The sequence below is a fragment of the Schistocerca piceifrons genome, chromosome 1 (genome assembly GCF_021461385.2).
Source record: "Schistocerca piceifrons isolate TAMUIC-IGC-003096 chromosome 1, iqSchPice1.1, whole genome shotgun sequence".
NCBI classification, from domain to species: domain Eukaryota; kingdom Metazoa; phylum Arthropoda; class Insecta; order Orthoptera; family Acrididae; genus Schistocerca; species Schistocerca piceifrons.
Window position 1 is genome coordinate 115,225,345 of NC_060138.1, and position 5,703 is coordinate 115,231,047.

Consider the following 5,703-nt stretch of genomic DNA (forward strand, 5'->3'; position numbering starts at 1 on the left):
GGCACCCAATCACCTGACCACGTTCGAAGTCCTTGGGTTCCGCAGAGAGCCCCATTCTGCTCTCCCACGATGTCTAATGACTACTGGGGTCGTTGATGTGGAGTACATGGCAGTAGGTGGCAGCACAATGCACCTAATATGAAAAACGTATGTTTTTGGGTTGTCCGGATAGTTTTGATCACATAGTGTATGTTTTCCGTCCGGAGCGACGGTTAAGTATTAACCATTTCTGCCTGGTGGCGTTATTTGAAGTTGAATCTCCGTTGGCCGCTGAACTTCTTTGCAGTCAGCTGTAAGTGGGAGGGGGATTGCCGTCGCCAGTTGCCTTATTATCTTTGTAACTACTTACCACAACAGTTTTGTTCACGCTGTCAGCATGTAATCTGATGACTTAAGTTTATACTTGCTTTACTTAAAAGTTAATTCTCTGTTTATCAGGCTATCGTTGTATGTTTGTGCCTTGGGGCGTGTACCCACTGGTTCCCTAGAAGAAGAGGAGTGTGGTGAGCAGCATATCGGGCCTGCCCTAACTAATTTCGAGGCCATTCGTCCGGACCACACTGCTCGATGCGTAGTGGTTTCATATCAAGCAAATTTAGTTGTTTTCATTTCCTTTTTAATGAACTCCCTTTTAGGTAAACCTGAATCATTTGTTGTGTTTTAGTCAAATACATTTTAGAAATGTTTATTGCCTGCCTGTTTTGAAGACTGTTTTCTGTCAGGTTATACTTATTGTAAAACACTATTATTGGGACATTCCTGTTTTGTACCTAAACCTTAAGAACCTTTGAAGACATTGTTTTGACGATTATCAGCCATTGTCCTTCAGATATTGTCTTTTCTAATTGAATGGTTTTGTCTTAACATTTCAAGGTCCTATTGACCTAATTGGTAAAGTTACTTTTCTTGAGGAGTATTAATGAAAATCTTGATACGAATGATGTTCAGTCCTTACATTTCTCGGTCATTCCACTCCCACGCAGCCTTACGACAGTAGTGAGTACCAACGGGATTGCTAGCACATTTTGCATACGTTCATTCAGTACTGTCGAATGGCGTAATCTTCTGGAACAATGCAGCTAATGTAAAGAATAAGAATTAATTCTACAGACGGTTCAGCGATAATATTGTGTAAAGTTCATACTAACAGAAAACCATCCAGAAGCTTCTTCAGAGATCTAGACATTCTTACATTCATGTGTCAATACTGAGCCGTTCCAGGAATGTCTCTATCATCAATATCAGAGGGGGCTTGCCGCGGCGAATGCTACACTATGTGATCAACCGTAAAAACATACGTTTTTCACATTAGGTGCATTGTGCTGCCACCTATTGCGAGGTACTCCTTCTCAGCGACCTCGGTAGTCATTATACATCGTGAGAGAGCAGAATGGGCCACTCCGTGGAACTCACGGACTTCGAATGTGCTCAGAGTATTGGGCGTCGCTTGAGTCATACGTCTGTAAGCGAGGTTTCCACACTCTTTCTCATCCGTAGATCCACTGTTTCCGATGTGATAGTGAATTGGAAACGTGAAGGGACACGTACAGCACAAAACGTGCAGGCCGACCTCGTGTCTTGAGTGACAGAGACCGCCGACAGTTGAAGAGGGTCGTAATGTGTAATAGGCAGACATCTATCCAGACCATCACACAGGAATTCCAAACTGCATCAGGATCCACTGCAAGTACTATGACAGTTAGGCAGGAGGTGAGAAAACTTGGATTTCATGATCGAGCGGCTGCTCATAAGCCGCAGGTCACGCCAGTAAACGCCAAACGACGTCTCGCTTGGTGTAAGGAGCGACGATTGAACAGTGGAAAAACGTTGAACGGGGCGTCGGATTACAGATCACAACGTGGTGATCCGATGGCAGGGTGTGGGTATGGTGAATGCCCGATGAACGTCATCTGCAGGGTGTGTAGTGCCAACAGTATGATTCGGTGGCGGTGGTGTAATGGTGAGCTCGTATTTTTCATAGAAGGGGCTTGCACCCGTTGTTTTGCGTGGCACTATCACAACACGGGCCTACCTTCTTACTTCCCACTGTTGAAGTGCATTTCGGGGATGTCGATTGCATATTTCAACACGATCGAACTCCTGTGCACAGTGCACGGACTGTGACGGAGTGGCTACACGACAATAACATCCCTGTAATGGACTGGCCTGCACGGAGTCCTGGCCTGAATCCTATAGAACACCCTCTGGGATGCTTTGGAACGCCGACTTTGTGCCAGGCCTCACCGACCGACATCGATACCTCTGCTCAGTGCAGCACTCCGTGAAGAATGGTCTGCCATTCCCCAAGAAACCTTCCAGCACGTGATCGAACGTGTGCCTGCGACAGTGGAAGCTGTCATCAGGGCTAAGGGTGGGCCAACACCATATTGAATTCCACCATTACCGATGGAGGGCATCACGAACTTGTAAGTCATTTTCAGCCAGGTGTCCGGATACTTTTGATCACATAGTGTATGTGACGAGTGTTATGTGGCCGAGGCGTAGTGAAGGAGTGTTGGCAAGAGCGAAGTCTCAGTTACAACATACGGACAAGGAAGACAACATGCGGCCAGCTGGACTGCGTTGGGGAGAACACAGCCAGTGAGCCACTGAGGAATGACCGCTGGGTCACGTCTGAGTGCCGAGTCGCTTTCGACGGGGGCAGAGCGACTGCTTATTTGCTCACCGCCGCATATGCTATACGGCGTCTGGATGGATGGCGCACAGATACTGACAACGATCTGCGGCTATTTGATTAGGATGCTATGATGTACGAGAAGATGTCGTCGTTGAGTGACTGTAGGAGGATGCAAGACGTCATAGACAAAACTCCTAGTTGGTGTGATGAATAGCAGCTTACTTCAAATAGAGAAATATGTAAGTTAATGCAGATGAGTAGGGGGAAAATCCCATAATTTCGAATACAGAGTAAGCAGTCTGCTATTTGACACATTCAGGTCGATTAAATTTCAAAGTATATCGTTACAGTGCGATACGGAATGGAAGGGTCAAATGGTTCAAACGGCTCTGAGCACTATGGGACTTAACATCTGAGGTCATCAGTCGCCTAGAACTTATAACTACTTAAACCTAACTAACCTAAGGACATTACACACATCCATGCCCGCGGCAGGATTCGAACCTGCGACCGTCGCAGTCGCGCCGTTCCGGACTCAAGCGCCTAGAACCACTCGGCCACAACGGCCGGCTGAATGGAAGGAGCGTGTACGAATTTTATAGGGAAGGTGAGTTGTCAGCTTCGATTTATTAACACAATTTTAGGAACGTGTTGCTCATCTGTAAAGGAGACTGCATGAAGGACACTATTATGACCTATTCTTGAGTACTGTTAGTATTTGGGTTCCACGCCAGGTCGAACTGAAGGAAGACAAAGCAAGTCATTTACGCATTGACGGCAGTTCTCTAAATTTTCTCAACAGCGTTTCTCGAAAAGAACGTCTCATTCCCTCCAGAGATTGCCATTTGAGTTGCCAAAGCATCTCCATAATACTTGCGCGTTGCTCGAAGCTACCGGTAACACATTTAGCAGGCTGTCTCTGGATTGCTTCGATGTCTTCCTTCAGTCTAACGCGGTGTTGATCCCAAACACTCGAGCAGTACTCAATAATCGGTCATATATGCAGTCTCCTCTATAGATGAACCACACTTTTTCAAAATTACCCTAATAAACCGAAGCCATCCATTCGCCTTCCTTACTAAAATTCTTACATGCTCGTCCCATTTTATGCCGCTTTGCAACATTATTGCTAGATGTTTGATCGACCTGACTAGGTACGAACTTCCAGCATGCTGGAGTAACTTGGGTCAGCAACTTCTGTTAATCAATAGAACAAAAAACCAGTCCAAGTTCCAAATATTTTATTTTTCATTCGATGACTAGTTTCACGCCGAGACGAATTTTCAAATCAACATAAAAAAGTCGAAAATGGCATTTCCGAAGGTGTCAAAAAACGTGCATTACACATTTTTTGACATCTTTCCTCCTCCCGAACAGATCATGAAGGCCCAACAGTACCGACGGTACCAAGCGGCCGCCGTGTCATCCTCAGCCCAGAGGCATCACTGGATGCGGATATGGAGGAGCATGTGGTCAGCACACCGCTCTCCTGGCCGTATGTCAGTTTCCGAGACCGGAGCCGCTACTTCTCAATCAAGTAGCTCCTCAGTTTGCCACACAAGGGCTGAGTGCACCCCTCTTGCCAACAGCGCTCGGCAGACCGGATGGTCACCCATCCAAGTACTAGCCCAGCCCGACAGCGCTTAACTTCGGTGATCTGACGGGAACCGGTGTTACCATTGCCGCAAGGCCGTTGACTTTTGACATCTTTGGAAATGCGATTTTCGACTTTGTTATGATGATTTGAAAATTTGTCTCCGCCTGAAACTAGTCATCGAATGAAAAATAAAATATTTGCAACTTGGACTGGTTTTTCGTGCTATTGACCTGCCTATGTGACAAGTAGCACACTGCTGATACTGTATTCGAAAATTACATGATTGTTTTTCCAACTCATATGCATTAACTGACTTTTTCTACATTTACAGTAAGCTGCCATTCATCACACCAACTGAAATTCGGTCTAACTAAAGATCACAAACATAAGAGAAATTTAGGCTTGTACGTAGGAATACAGAAAGTCGTTCTTACTTGCTCTATTTTCGATCGGAAAAGGAAGCGAAATGACTAGTAGCGTCCGGATGCTGCAAAATTGCAGGTAACGAGTGCAGGCTCTCTGCCTGCCATCTTCTCACTACGATGTACGAAGTACAGTGTGCCATTACATGTTGTGTTTGTCACGTTTGATTGTCTACGGAAGTGACGGGAACATATCAGCAGGTTTTGCGGCTGTGGTTGCTTATGGACAAATCCCCACCATTCCAGTGGTTCGTCAGAGTGACACCACGTTCAGTTTGTTGTGCTGCCTTTGGCGTGTCTTCTGGGAGAGGTATTTGTTTGTGTTCCTCTTTACTGCTGTATGCTGCAGCAACAGTGTATACCTAAAGTGTGAGTCAGCGGTGTTTAAGCAATGTTGGGGCAGTCATTGTGGTACAGCATTGAGTCAACTTGCTTACAAGGTACTTTGGTTCATCGTTCTAAAGATAAGATGTATTTAAGTTGTCTTGTTGTCTACTACTGCGTTGTCCTTGTCTATGGTATCTTTTGGTCATGTTTCCGTTACACATTGCGTCACAGTAGAATTCTCTTCTACTGTTTATTCGTGTCTTGCTTAATTATGTAGGTTACAGGAATTGTGTCTAGCATTAGTGTGGTGTTTCTTTACAATTCCAATACATTTCCTCGTCCAACTCCAGTTTAAGTTAATATTTAACTTGCCTTATGTTTTGTTCATTCTTCATGTTTGAAGTATTGTAAGCAAATATGATGTTTTTGTGTGGTGGAAGGAGTTCCCTTTGGTTGTTTCATAGTGTTTTGTTCCCCAGTAGCGCTGAGAGTGGATTCATTCGGCAGCATGTGTATTAGAGTGCTATCATGATCCAAGCTTTAATGCTATGGTCATCAGGTAATGGTTTTCTAACCACCCGACCTTTTTTAATGACGTTTCGATATTTTTTCCGAAGAGTTTCTTGTTAAAAGCATGAAGAACTAAACTGCAAACATTTGAGGTGATTCCCAAGATAAGAAAAAATAAAATAAAAATAAAATGGTCGTATTGCGTTGTT

At 44.7% G+C, this 5,703-nt stretch overlaps 1 pseudogene; it reads right to left on the reverse strand.

Annotated features, from left to right (window-relative positions):
• Positions 1-4,218: 4,218 nt before the first annotated feature.
• LOC124728270 lies at positions 4,219-4,336 on the reverse strand (annotated as a pseudogene).
• Between the last annotated feature and the right edge of the window lie 1,367 nt (positions 4,337-5,703).